The sequence below is a fragment of the Malus domestica genome, chromosome 15 (genome assembly GCF_042453785.1).
Source record: "Malus domestica chromosome 15, GDT2T_hap1".
NCBI lineage: Eukaryota > Viridiplantae > Streptophyta > Magnoliopsida > Rosales > Rosaceae > Malus > Malus domestica.
In genome coordinates this window covers 53,862,037-53,876,887 of record NC_091675.1, presented here as the reverse complement: position 1 = coordinate 53,876,887, position 14,851 = coordinate 53,862,037, and the positions used below count along the sequence as shown (strand labels likewise).

The 14,851-nt window shown below is 38.1% G+C and overlaps 2 long non-coding RNA genes across 3 annotated transcripts; one reads left to right on the top strand and one right to left on the bottom strand.

Annotated features, from left to right (window-relative positions):
* Nucleotides 1–4,345: 4,345 nt before the first annotated feature.
* LOC139192422 (uncharacterized) lies at nucleotides 4,346–6,182 on the top strand. The gene is made up of 2 exons (XR_011576587.1): nucleotides 4,346–4,457; nucleotides 5,875–6,182. It is a non-coding gene; the product is annotated as an uncharacterized lncRNA (long non-coding RNA).
* Nucleotides 6,076–8,037, bottom strand: LOC114821767 (uncharacterized). 2 transcript variants are annotated; one of them, XR_003769551.2, is made up of 5 exons: nucleotides 7,610–8,035; nucleotides 7,423–7,491; nucleotides 7,234–7,330; nucleotides 6,601–6,663; nucleotides 6,076–6,301 (listed from the first exon to the last, which is right to left on the bottom strand). It is a non-coding gene; the product is annotated as an uncharacterized lncRNA (long non-coding RNA). The 2 variants fall into 2 exon arrangements; XR_003769550.2 differs by lacking the exon at nucleotides 6,076–6,301 and having other exon boundaries at nucleotides 6,402–6,663; nucleotides 7,610–8,037.
* Between the last annotated feature and the right edge of the window lie 6,814 nt (nucleotides 8,038–14,851).

The window sequence follows — 14,851 nt, the reverse complement described above, 5'->3', positions numbered from 1 at the left end:
ACATTAAGTTCCAAAGCACACTTGAATCTCCACCAGTAGAAGCTTCATTCTTGCACTTCTAAGATCTTGATTTGTCCGACCTCTTCTCTCTTCAACACCTTTGAAAATGTCTGGCCCCTCCGACCGTCGTTTTGACTTGAACCTTGTTGAAGAGGCAGCCCCGCCTTCTCCAGACAACATATGGCGCCCATCCTTCGTCTCCCCTACTGGTCCTCTTACCGTTGGGGATTCCGTGATGAAGAATGATATGACCGCTGCGGTGGTGGCCAGGAACCTTCTCACTCCCAAAGATAACAGACTACTTTCCAAACGGTCTGATGAGTTAGCTGTTAAGGATTCGTTGGCTCTCAGTGTTCAGTGTGCAGGTTCTGTGTCTAATATGGCCCAACGCCTATTTGCTCGAACCCGCCAAGTTGAATCCTTGGCGGCTGAAGTGATGAGTCTCAAACAGGAGATTAGAGGGCTCAAGCATGAGAATAAACAGTTGCACCGGCTCGCACATGACTATGCTACAAACATGAAGAGGAAGCTTGACCAGATGAAGGAAACTGATGGTCAGGTTTTACTTGATCATCAGAGATTTGTGGGTTTGTTCCAAAGGCATTTATTGCCTTCGTCTTCTGGGGCTGTACCGCGTAATGAAGCTCCGAATGATCAACCTCTGATGCCTCCTCCTTCTAGGGTTCTGTCCAGTACTGAGGCTCCAAATGATCCCCCTTCGGTGCCTTCTCTTTCTGGGGCTCTACCGACTGCTGAGACTTCTCCTAAGCAACCTTTGTGAAGGCTCCGTCTTGTGTGTTTATTTTGACTCATGTATATGTACATATTTGTAGCTGATCGGGGATATCAATAAATAAGCTTTCCTTCATTTCAACGTATTGTGTTAAATACACCAAAGCCTTCTTCGCTAAATTCTTTGAATTTTCTTTTGTTGAAGCTTGTATGTTGAAGCTTTCTGAGTGGAGCATGTAGGTTGGGGTAGTGTTCCCTTAATTTCCCGAGTGAGGAAAACTTCTCGATTGGAGACTTGGAAAATCCAAGTCACTGAGTGGGATCGGCTATATGAATCTTAGAACGCCATTGTGCTCGATCCTGTGTCATGTCCTCCGTTAGATCCAAGTACTCTAAGTCTTTTCTTAGAGTCTCTTCCAAAGTTTTCCTAGGTCTTCCTCTACCCCTTCGGCCCTGAACCTCTGTCCCATAGTCGCATCTTCTAATCGGAGCGTCAGTAGGCCTTCTTTGCACATGTCCAAACCACCGTAACCGATTTTCTCTCATCTTTCCTTCAATTTCGGCTACTCCTACTTTACCCCGGATATCCTCATTCCTAATCTGATCCTTTCTCGTGTGCCCACACATCCAACGAAGCATCCTCATCTCCGCTACACCCATTTTGTGTACGTGTTGATGTTTCACCGCCCAACATTCTGTGCCATACAGCATCGCCGGCCTTATTGCCGTCCTATAAAATTTTCCCTTGAGCTTCAATGGCATACGGCGGTCACACAACACACCGGATGCACTCTTCCACTTCATCCATCCAGCTTGTATTCTATGGTTGAGATCTCCATCTAATTCTCCGTTCTTTTGCAAGATAGATCCTAGGTAACGAAAACGGTCGCTTTTTGGTATTTCTTGATCTCCGATCCTCACCCCTAACTCGTTTTGGCCTCCATTTGCACTGAACTTGCACTCCATATATTCTGTCTTTGATCGGCTTAGGCGAAGACCTTTAGATTCCAACACTTCTCTCCAAAGGTTAAGCTTTGCATTTACCCCTTCCTGAGTTTCATCTATCAACACTATATCGTCTGCGAAAAGCATACACCAAGGAATATCATCTTGAATATGTCCTGTTAACTCATCCATTACCAACGCAAAAAGGTAAGGACTTAAGGATGAGCCTTGATGTAATCCTACAGTTATGGGGAAGCTTTCGGTTTGTCCTTCATGAGTTCTTACGGCAGTCTTTGCTCCTTCATACATATCCTTTATAGCTTGGATATATGCTACTCGTACTCCTTTCTTCTCTAAAATCCTCCAAAGAATGTCTCTTGGGACCCTATCATACGCTTTTTCCAAATCTATAAAGACCATGTGTAAATCCTTTTTCCCATCTCTATATCTTTCCATCAATCTTCGTAAGAGATAGATTGCCTCCATGGTTGAGCGCCCTGACATGAACCCGAATTGGTTGTCCGAAACCCGTGTCTCTTGCCTCAATCTATGCTCAATGACTCTCTCCCAGAGCTTCATTGTATGACTCATTAGCTTAATACCCCTATAGTTCATGCAATTTTGTACGTCGCCCTTGTTCTTGTAGATAGGCACCAAAGTGCTCGTTCGCCACTCATTTGGCATCTTCTTCGTTTTCAAAATCCTATTGAAAAGGTCAGTGAGCCATGTTATACCTGTCTTTCCCAAAAGTTTCCACACTTCGATTGGTATATTGTCTGGGCCTATTGCTTTTTTATGCTTCATCTTCTTCAAAGCTACAACCACTTCTTCCTTCCGGATTCGACGATAAAAAGAGTAGTTTCTACACTCTTCTGAGTTACTCAACTCCCCTAAAGAATCGCTCATTTCATGTCCTTCATTGAAAAGATTATGAAAATAACCTCTCCATCTGTCTTTAACCGCGTTCTCTGTAGCAAGAACCTTTCCATCCTCATCCTTGATGCACCTCACTTGGTTTAGATCCCTTGTCTTCTTTTCCCTTGCTCTAGATAGTTTATAGATATCCAACTCTCCTTCTTTGGTATCTAGTCGTTTATACATATCGTCGTAGGCCGCTAACTTAGCTTCTCTGACAGCTTTTTTCGCCTCTTGCTTCGCTTTTCTATACTTTTCACCATTTTCATCGGTCCTCTCCTTGTATAAGGCTTTACAACATTCCTTCTTAGCCTTCACCTTTGTTTGTACCTCCTCATTCCACCACCAAGATTCCTTTTGGTGTGGGGCAAAGCCCTTGGACTCTCCTAATACCTCTTTTGCTACTTTTCGGATACAACTAGCCATGGAATCCCACATTTGGCTAGCTTCCCCCTCTCTATCCCACACACATTGGGTGATTACCTTCTCTTTGAAAATGACTTGTTTTTCTTCTTTTAGATTCCACCATCTAGTCCTTGGGCACTTCCAAGTCTTGTTCTTTTGTCTTACTCTTTTGATATGTACATCCATCACCAACAAGCGATGTTGATTAGCCACGCTCTCTCCTGGTATAACTTTGCAATCCTTACAAGTTATACGATCCCCTTTCCTCATTAGAAGAAAATCTATTTGTGTTTTTGACGACCCACTCTTGTAGGTGATCACATGTTCTTCTCTCTTCTTAAAGAAGGTGTTGGCTAAGAAGAGATCATATGCCATTGCAAAATCCAAGATAGCTTCCCCATCCTCGTTTCTCTCCCCAAAACCATGGCCACCATGAAAACCTCCATAGTTGCCTGTCTCCCTGCCCACGTGTCCATTTAAATCTCCTCCTATAAATAACTTCTCCGTCTGAGCAATTCCTTGCACCAAGTCTCCAAGATCTTCCCAAAATTTCTCCTTCGAACTCGTATCCAACCCTACTTGAGGTGCGTACGCACTAATCACATTGATAAGTTCTTGTCCTATTACAATCTTGATTGCCATGATTCTATCTCCTACCCTCTTGACATCTACAACATCTTGTACCAAGGTCTTGTCCACGATGATGCCAACACCGTTTCTCGTTCTATTTGTGCCCGAATACCAAAGTTTAAACCCTGAGTTTTCTAGATCCTTTGCCTTACTACCAACCCACTTAGTTTCTTGTAGGCACATAATATTTATCCTTCTCCTCACCATAACTTCCACTATTTCCATAGATTTTCCCGTTAAGGTTCCTATATTCCACGTTCCTAAACGCATTTTGCTCTCTTGAACTCTACCCTTCTGTCCTAGTTTCTTCACCCTCCCCCGTCTAATAGGATCAAAGTACTTCTTTTGTGTGTCCCGGGTAAAATTGATAGGAGCATATGCTCCCAAACAACTTTGAGTGGAGTCGTTCGAAAAGAAGTTTCTATGGCCCCCTTGCTCATTTAACACTGCATCCGGGTGCCGATGGAGATGCAGCGACCCTTGCTCACTTATCACTGTGCTCAGGCCACACAGCGCGCCACTTACGGGTGACGCCCTAGCTTTAGCGCGATTTTGTTCTGGATTCATTTTCATAAGGATTCGACGTGATCATGGAGTGCCGGCTGTCGACTACCTGACGCCCTCCCCCTCCTCCTTTATCCGGGCTTGGGACCGGCCATGTAAGACATAGGCGGAGTTCAGCAACCCAAATACAACCGCCAAAAATAAAACTAAACAAATTAAAACAAAGGATAGGGGAAAGAGGCGAGACAGAGTCTTAAACCCTGGAGAGATGGAGATGGACAAGATGACAGACGACATGGCCTCTCCATCCAATTCTCAGAAAACTGGTATTTTTCTCCTCCTAACTGCTTGCTTTTCCAGACCCAGAAATTTTTTTCTTTCAATTTTCTTGGTTTTTTTTTATTTATTTTTTAATTTGGGTTATTATTTCATGATTTGCATATTCTTTTGATTGAGGATTGTCATGTGATTTTTTTCTGTTAAAATTTAGTAAGATTTTTTTGTTAGTGCGAAGGTAGATTTTTTTGTTAATGATGTGTTGTGATAAGCTCGAAAACTTCCCAAATGGGTTTGTAATCTTGCAATTCAAATCATTCTTTTAGTTTAGTTGTGCATTGCTTTTAACCTCAGCTAACTGCTGTTTTATAGAATTGGAATCAGTGTAAGTGTAATAAATCAAACTTTTAATGTTATTCATTTAACTGATGTTGATATGTTGTATATTTTCAGTTTCTGATGTTGATATGAAATCGACTACTCCGTCAAACCACATTTTTACACTAAAAAGTCAAACCTAGTACAATTCACTCAATTGCTCTATCTATTTCACACTTTAAATCCCTTTGTGTGGGTCTGAGTTTAGCATTGGTTGGAGCTCGGAGTTTTCTTTTTACAGCAGCATTCTCAATCTTGTTTGGGTGTTTTCGGCTATAAAAGCACTTGACATACGCAATATTAGGATCCCAGGCAAATTATGATTTAGGTCGAGACATTTGAAAAAGTGGACACTAAGAGTGGGAAAGTATTAGGGATATAATTTGCACTCTTTTTAGATTACCAAAGGAGAAGGGAAAGAAAAAGAAACTTGAACTCTCTCCCGCACTTCTGATTAGTTTGAACTTTGATCATGGGAAGGAACTTTCATGGTCAATTGTATTGCCAGTCAGCAGAAACCATGAAGACGGTGTAGTTTCACAGTTTCATTGGCTGTATTCTGTCCAGTCTAGCCGCATTTTCGTAACCTGTCCAGTCAAGGTTTTGTTATTTGGATTTGAACTATTTAGATAAATTGCTGTAGTCTCACGGTTTAAAGGATGGAATTTCAACGGAAGCTAAGTTCTCCAATCTCTTTGAGAAAATTTGACACCTTTTACATTGTCAGACATAAATTGTTCTTGATTCCATTGTTAGTAGCCCTCCTGCTTTCAAGGGATTAGAAAAGTTCCAAGTCTTATGAAGATTAGTGACAAATTGCAAGTATTACATTGTTTTACACTGTTATTAGGATGATTGAGGTTTGCTGCTTTAAAAGAATTATTATTTGTCGAATTGTTCTTTCTACCATTGAAGAATAAACTAGAATAACCTAATAAGAAGATAGCAGAGAAACGAAACCGAGGTTTGAACAAAGGAAGTCTTTTAAGAGTACTAGATTGTAGTGGTTTTGGCTGGCAGTGGTTATATTACTTTGGTGGATTTGGCAGTACTTCTTGAGGTGGCTTATCCGAGCTCGATTTCTTGCAGGCATGAAAAATATGTGACCCAGTACAGAGCAATTTTTGTTGAGAACTGCAAGATTGGAAGTGATCAAATAGTGCATCAAAAAGAAGCAAGACCTAGAAAGGGCAAAAGAGGGAGAGAATCTTCGGAGCATGAAGCAACTCCTACAGGTAACCAGACCGTCAAGCAAGTTTGCTGCTTAGTTTGCTCAACTGAGGTAGGTGTAATCAACGCAGATGAAGTTTATCATTTCTTCAATGTTCTTCCAAGCGAGTCTTGACCTGCCAAGTTTCATTAATCCTGTAATGTAAGCTTTGATCTTCTTTTCCGGTTACATTGGAGCTTAGAAGGGATTGAATGCTTGACCTATACCCATCTTAATGTGTTCCCCACCGCTCTCGAACTTGAGCTAACCCTGCGAGCTTATGCTGTGTATGTTTTCAACCAAACTCTGGATCCAAAGCGAATGTAAACGGTGCATGTGAACTACACGTAAAGCTGATCCTTGACCCATGACAATATAAAAATCTAAGAGACACCGTGCAACCATGTAATAATGAGCAGGTAAAATACAAGGATGTAATGCCACAAGTTTATGTTCACAAATATTATTTAACACATAATGTATGAAAAGGCTATTTGTGAAGCTAAACATGACATGTCACTTCGTAATAAATATATACGTAATTATTGGGAAAATCACATATACAATTATATACATGTATACGTAAAAACAAAAAATCCACTCACAGTTACTTGCGATGCTACATCCTTTCGAGCTAAGAAAGTCGAAGTCTTCAATAGTAATTACACCTAAGCATAATATTGAGTCCCATTAGTAAAACTCAACTAAAAAGATTTAATTTGGAAAAACGGACGGCGGATTCAGAATCAGCACATCGAAATATGCTAAAGATGGTCCTGGGCAAAATTTGAAAAAAAAAAAGTTCAACAAAAAGTCAACCGAGCTGTCCCGGTGGTCAACTATGTTAAAACTTCAGAATTTTCCAAAATGTATGTCAAAAATACTCTCGGAAAGTCGAAATTAGCCTATGAAAGTTTCCGAGAAAATTTCAAAAAAGTCAACTAACAATTACCAGTTAAACTCAACGGAACATTCTCTCCTAAGATGAAATATTCTTTTAAAGTTAACTAGAAGTTAACAGAATATTCCAATAAAATATTCCCTCCAATTTCAGAAATGAATCCGATTGGATCCGGGTTTGGTTTTTTATTTTTTATTTTTATTTTTTCATTTTTTTCTTCTTCTACGGCCAGATTTTCTGGGTAATATTTAACCAAAGATTTCTCATTCGTTTCTCAACCAAAATTGTCACATAATATATCAAAACGAAGCTAGGAAAGTATAGAACAAGACTATACCATTTGGAAGCCGAATGGTTGCTGTAGATGACCGGAAAAAAGCCTTAAAAGGGACTGGTCCGTCGGAAACTGGTAACACGCCGGAAAACTGGACAAACTTTAACCGTGCATAACTTTATTAATACTCAATTTCGTTGAGTGATTCAAAAACGAAAATTGTACTTCTTAATGAGACAAAGAAAATGGTACCTTTCTTAATGGCTAACTTGTCCTGATTTGATCGAAAAATGGCTCGAAAGCCACGAAGGTCGCCAGATTCTGGAAATTTTGGCCGGATTTTGTCAAAAATTTTAAAATTTCATATCTTCTTCATTTTTCAACCTTTTTTGACGTACTTTATATGGAAATGAAGCTTAGAAAGAGAACAAGTTTATACCTTTGGAAAGTCCAAAAATTGGACGGATATTGTCTGAAAATAGCTCAAAAGGCACGGCTCAAATTCCGACATCTCGAATCCGTGTGTTTTCACGTTGGCTTTGGTTCAAAATTAGAGAAGGGACCTCGGAGAGTTGTGTAGTAGCTTCTAGATCTTCCAAAACTTTGTAACTCGATCAGAAAATCGTCAGGAAAATTTGATTTGAGTCGGAGCTTCCAAGTTCGATGTTCGAAACTCAGTTGTTTTCGATTCTGTTTATATGGATGAACTCGTGAGGGCGTGAGGATTACGATGGTGGTAATTTTCAGTTCGATGTAATACGTTTTGGATGATGTGTTTGGTTGCAGAGAAGAAGAGAGGGTACGGTTTGTAGAGAGAGAGTGAGAAGATGAGAGAGAGAGGAAGAGGGATTTGTCTGATATGATTGAGGGAGAGACACGGGTTAACAGAATGATTGTGGAGCAAGATAAAGAAAATAATTGTTCAGTTAGTGTGGTAGGCACCGATTGGAAAAGAAAATATTGATTATGTTTTAATGGAGACGGCCTAACTCACATTAACCATTAACACGGTTCAATAATACTGCAACATTTGTACATAAGTGTACAATTTTACCCGTTATTAACGTACCTATTTATATATATTATTTATATTATCTATCTATCTATATTATTAAGAGAACCTTCATTGTCAACTTTTTGACACACGTCAATTTTGCCCCTCACTTTTGAATGCACAATGATGAAATGAGGAGGGCAAGATGGTAATTTTCTACCTTTTGACAAAATGATAATCATATTCTCATTTTTCCTATTTTACCCTTACTTTTGATACACAATATTTACATAAGAGGGCAAAATGGTAATTATGTAATATTAAAACAAATATGCCCTTATTAATAGATCCCATTATCATTGTCTCATACTCTTTTTAAAAATTTTAAAAACTAATCACACTCTTTAATAAAAAACAAAAAAGAAAATGAAATTGTTCACACACAAAGTGTGTGCTTATACCCTAGTTTTAATTAGGCACAACCTCTTCGTTACAAAACCCGATTCGAGTCTAATTTGCGCCCATGCGTCCGTAATAACGAGTACTATTTTAATTACGATAATATGAAAATAAATTAAAAATCGAATAACAACGTCCATGTTATACTCCACTTTACTAATAAGGGTATAATCGACATTTTACATAGGAAATTAGGGACGGGTCGTCACGCGTACTAAATATTGTTGTATGTTTAAAACCTAAATGTACTACAAACTAAATATTGTTGTAAGTCCAGCGGGGACAAAATGTCCCAGCCCTCAGTCCAAAAAACGTGTCGGGCCTCTGTCAATCAAGTCCAGCGGGTGAAATGAACTGGTACCCAGCCCGAGCTGGGCAATGGACCATCCCAAAATAGACTGAGCAAGAAGCCGGCCTATTGGCCTGGCGCGTGCGATTCACGCTGGTTTGGCGCGAGTGCCCGACACGGTTTCAGAGCCCGGGCCCGCGTGACAGGCGCACTGACTCCCCCCCCCGAGTTGGCGACGTGGCTTTCTTTCGGCCGTTGGATTTCCAACGGCTAGTTTTCTAGACCGTTGGATTTCCAACGGTAAAAAAAATTTAAATTTTACTTTTAACATAGACCGTCGGATCAAAGATCAACGGTCCACGTTTTTTTACAAAAAAGTAAATAAAAAAAAAGGCCCCAACGGTCAGAAATATGACCGTTGGCCACGTGGCAAGTCCCTGACTCTTGGATTTGAATATTTTTCAAATCTAACGGTCCAGATTAATTAACTATATTAAAATTCATTAAAAATTATTAAAAAATACAGAAAAATTATTAAAAAATATAGAAAATTTTAAAAAAATTACAGAAATATTTGAAAAATGTTATTTTTTTTCCTATAAATACCTAACCCTCATCTTCCACCTTTACACCACATTTCAATATTTTCTACACTTTCTATACTATCTACATTTCAATATTTTCTACACTTTAAGAGAAAAAAATGTCTTCGTGGAAGCTCATTGAAGATATTACGTTGTGTGAATGTTGGGTTCACACTACTCATGACCCGATTACGGGTAATGAGATGGATAAGCGAGAAATGTGGAGTAAAATTACGAAAGCGTTTTGCGATGTACATGGAGAAAACGACAGAACTAGTCAAGGTCTTCAAGGTCGTTGGAAAAAACTCAACGCATCATTTACTTGTTGGAAAAACGCCATCTCTCATGCTTCCGGTAACCTCCGTAGTGGGACAAGTTTAGCAGATCAGGTAACAATATTTTTATTTATTTATATGCATTCCACCCACATCAATATTTTGATTTATTTAATTTCGTATGTAATTTTTATGTTATTTCTTATGTAATTTTTATATGCATTCCACCCGCATCAAAATTTTAATTTCTTATGTAATTTTTATTTAATTTCTTATGTCATTTTTATGTAATTTATATGCATTCCACCCGTATCAATATTTTGAATTTATTTATTTGTGTTACACCCGCATTTTTTAACACTATGTTAACCCACTTTTTTATAGACACTACAAGCTCAGGCATTCTACAATTCAAAGAACGGGAACAAATCATTCACTAAATGGGAATGTTGGCAAATTGTCAAAGATTGCCCTAAATACAAAATTGTGGCAACTGGTCCAGAAGTTGTCATGCACAGTATGGGTCTACATAGTTCTCTAGAACCAGACATGACCGAACAAGAAGCCGACACATTTCAAGACACGGAAGGGACGCCTGAACAAGTGCCCGAGACCCAACCGACTCGTCAGTCCCTAAGGCCTCTAGGTAAAAAGGCGTCAAAGAAAAAAGGTAGTTCTTCAAAAAATGACTACACTAAATATATGGAGGAACTTGCTCGCCAAGGTGAACTAAACTTGGCACGAGAAAAGGCTAGAGATGAGGAAAAAGTTGTTGCTATGGCAGCAATATTAGCAGCTACTGAGACCCGTGATGCGGCGGCTGAGAGACAAAGAGAAGTAATTAATCGAGAGAACGAGCTGGTTAGAGAAGCACTTCATCGAGAAAATGAATTGCTTCGAGAAGAAAGGATGGCTCAAGCAGATTGTGACACTATGAGCAAGTCTCTAGTAGGACTGTCTCCGAATTCTAAATATTTTTGGACATCGGAAAAAAGAGATGTCATGCGTAGGAGGCGTGCAAGAGATGCGGAAACAAGTCAAGGGGGTTCTAGCTACACAAATCATGGCAACCAAGATCCTAGCACCACATATCCTAACTCGAGAGACTTTATTTAATTTCTTATGTATTTTTATGTATTTTATTTCTTTTTTCTAGTAGAACTTTATTTAATTTCTTATGTTTTTTCTTTTTTTAGGTTTGAACTTTATTTAATTTCTTATGTATTTTTATGTATTTTCTTTCTTTTTTCTTTTGAACTTTATTTAATTTCTTATGTTTTTTCTTTTTTTAGGTTTGAACTTTATTTAATTTCTTATGCAATTTTAATGTAATTATTTATTTATTTATTTATTTTTAAAATTTTATTTCTTTTGTACTTTATTTAAACACATGAAATAAGATTACATAAACTCACCAAATAAATTTAAAAACAAAACACATTACATAGAATTACATAAACTCACCAAATAAACTTAAAAACAAAACACACTACATAGAATTACTTAAACTTAAAAAAAAAATATAATTTATTCTTCAACCACAAGCCTCATTCTAATTATCTTCGCCTCCATGCAATCCCCATTGGTGCTCAATAAAGTCATTATGGCGGGTTACGTGCCAGTATGGCTCTTGCACATTAGTGTACCGCTGAACGATCAATTCATTGTAACGTCCATCGCGTTCCAACGGCTCATGTTGCACTGGATCTTCGGTCCGGTCATGAGCACAATAGATACGTGTTCTTGAGTTGTTCATCGGATCCGACTCATATTCATCGACGACATCATAATCATACTCATCTTCAACAATCATGTTGTGGAGAATAATACACGTCATCATGATGGATCGAAGAGCCTTGACATCAAACATTCTAGTTGCAGCCCTGACAATCGCCCAACGAGCTTGCAGGATACCAAAACAACGCTCGACATCCTTCCTACACCCTTCTTGACATTTTGCAAAGTGTTTTTCCTTTTCAGTCTGTGGATGTGGCACTGTTTTGACAAATGTTGACCACCTTGGGTAAATGCCATCTGCAAGGTAGTATGATCCCTCGTATTGGGTACCGTTAACCCAATATGTGCATCTCGGCGAGTTTCCTTGCAGCAGTTCGTCGAACACTGGGGATTGGGCAAGGACATTTAGGTCATTCTGAGCTCCTGGAACACCAAAAAAAGCATGCCAAATCCATGTATCAAATGAAGCCACCGCTTCCAAAATGATGCTTTTGGCTCATTTTCTGTCGCCATATGCTCCTTGCCACGCACTTGGACAGTTTTTCCAAGTCTATTGCATGCAGTCGATGCTTCCAATCATGCCAGGGAAGCCTCGCATCTCACCTTTCCTCAGAAGCCTTCGCATGTCCCTTGACGTGGGTGTCCGGAGGTACTCTTTGGTGTAGAGGGCTTCAATTGCAGAGCAAAACCGCATCAGGGACTCCAGAACAGTTGTTTTTCCCATCCTCACGATCTCATCCACTTGATCTGCAGATGCTCCATATGCAAGCATTCGCAAGGATGCCGTAATTTTTTGCTCGGGAATAAGACCTAGAACATGAAAAACATCCTATTTTTGCACAAAGTATGAATCATGGTTGCAAATATCACTCATGATTTTGTTGAACAAATGTCGTTGCATTCTAAAACGCCGTCTAAAAATATGATCAGGGAATATGCTATTGGGAATAAAATAATCTTCCAATAGATTTTTACCTCGTTTTTCCCTTTTTCTATCGAGGTTTGCAACACGTCCTGTTTTGGCTATCTGACCCACAACTTCCATGACACGGCGGGAATGTGAGGCTTTCTGCCTTCTATGGTGATCATCCTCATCCTCCTCCATGAAGAAAGCCTCATCTCCACCTCCACCTTCCTCGAGATTGGCCAATTATGCCTGTTGTGCCAACAACCTTTGTTGTTGCTCTTGCAACTGCTTATACACCCTTATTGAAGAAGACATTGTAATAAGAACTCAAGATTTGAAAACGATGAACAAGGATTATGAGCTAAAAAAAAGGATTGAGCTTGGTGTGAGGATGGATGTAGGGATGTAGGGTTTATATGGACAAAAAAAGAAAGGATGAGGTTCTGGACAATGCCACGTGGCACTACGTGATTGGTTGAAAATCTTATCGAAATCTTGGCTAAATTATTGTAAACCGGAAGTGACACGTGGCGTGTCAGGATTGGTCGAAAATATTATCGGAAATCTATCCACAAAATAGTACGTTCGGATAATGACACGTGGTATGACGTGATTGGTTGAAAATCTTATCGAAATCTTGGCTAAATTATTGTACCACGGATGTGACACGTGGCGTGTCGGGATTTGTTGAAAATATTATCGAAAATCTATTCACAAAATAGTACGTTCAGATAATGACACGTGGCGTGACGAGATTGGTTAAAAATCATATCCGAAATTAAAACTATTTTATTTTTTTTATTCTTTATTTTAAATGGGTTAAAAATCTTATCCGAAATAAACTTAAAAAAAAAAAACACACCAAATAAATGCGCTGGGTGCCAGTGCATTGTTTTAGGGGTGGAGAAGCCTTGGCCTATTATTGTTCACTCCAGTCTATTACTGTTCATTTGAGTGGATAAATGCGCTGGGTGCTGACGCAAAGTCCTTAGGGGTAGAGTTGCTCTTAGTGTGGTAGGCACCGATTGGAAAAGAAAATATTGATTATGTTTTAATGGAGGCGGCCTAACTCACATTAACCATTAACACGGTTCAATAATACTGCAACATTTGTACATCGGTGTACAATTTTACCCGTTATTAACGTACCTATTTATATATATTATTTATATTATCTATCTATCTATATTATTAAGAGAACCTTCATTGTCAACTTTTTGACACACGTCAATTTTGCCCCTCACTTTTGAATGCACAATGTTGAAATGAGGAGGGCAAGATGGTAATTTTCTACCTTTTGACAAAATGATAATCATATTCTCATTTTCCCTATTTTACCCTCACTTTTGATACACAATATTTACATAAGAGGGCAAAATGGTAATTATGTAGTATTAAAACAAATATGCCCTTATTAAGAGATCCCATTATCATTGTCTCATACTCTTTTTAAAAATTTTAAAAACTAATCACACTCCTTAATCAAAAACAAAAAAGAAAATGAAATTGTTCAAACACAAAGTGTGTGCTTATACCCTAGTTTTAATTAAGCACAACCTCTTCGTTACAAAACCCGATTCGAGTCTAATTCGCGCCCATGCGTCCGTAATAACGAGTACTATTTTAATTACGATAATATGAAAATAAATTAAAAATCGAATAACAACGTCCATGTTATACTCCACTTTACTAATAAGGGTATAATCGACATTTTACATAGGAAATTAGGGACGGGTCGTCACGCGTACTAAATATTGTTGTATGTTTAAAACCTAAATGTACTACAAACTAAAAATACTGTGTCAAAAACTAATTCTACCCAAAGTAATAAAAAAAAATTTTAAATCAAAGATTTATTTTTGAAAAAAAAAATAACTTTTGAATAAAAAAAATTTATATTACAAAAAAAAGATTAACAAGTAGTAACTGATATGTCACCAAAATAGAAAAGGAATTCCTCCAACAACTAAAGAGACAAATTTAAAAATAAATATATGACATTTTGGTGTATATAAAGCATAAATGACATGTAAGTAAATAACATTTGAAAATACTATGATAGTCTCTAAAAGATATATCAAATTCTAAGTGGAATGTCACGCAATCAAATTTGAAGGTATAACGAAACTTCAATCGATATGTCAATCAATCCATGACATCCTATGTGGATTGACATATGAGTCTTTTGGTGTCAAATTTGACATATGAAAAATATGATGTCAAATAATTTTAATTATTTTTTTTTATATTTTTTTGACATTGCTTCATCAATGATCAAATTAACATTTGACATTTATCTTTCAACATGTTCATTGAAAATGCTCTAACGTGGCTATCAAAGCGTCTTAAACAAATTCGGAAAAAAAAAACATATATTTAGTAAAAAAATTGTTGAAAAGAGGTAGGGATTCTAATTTGTATTTTTTTTTTGTTTGA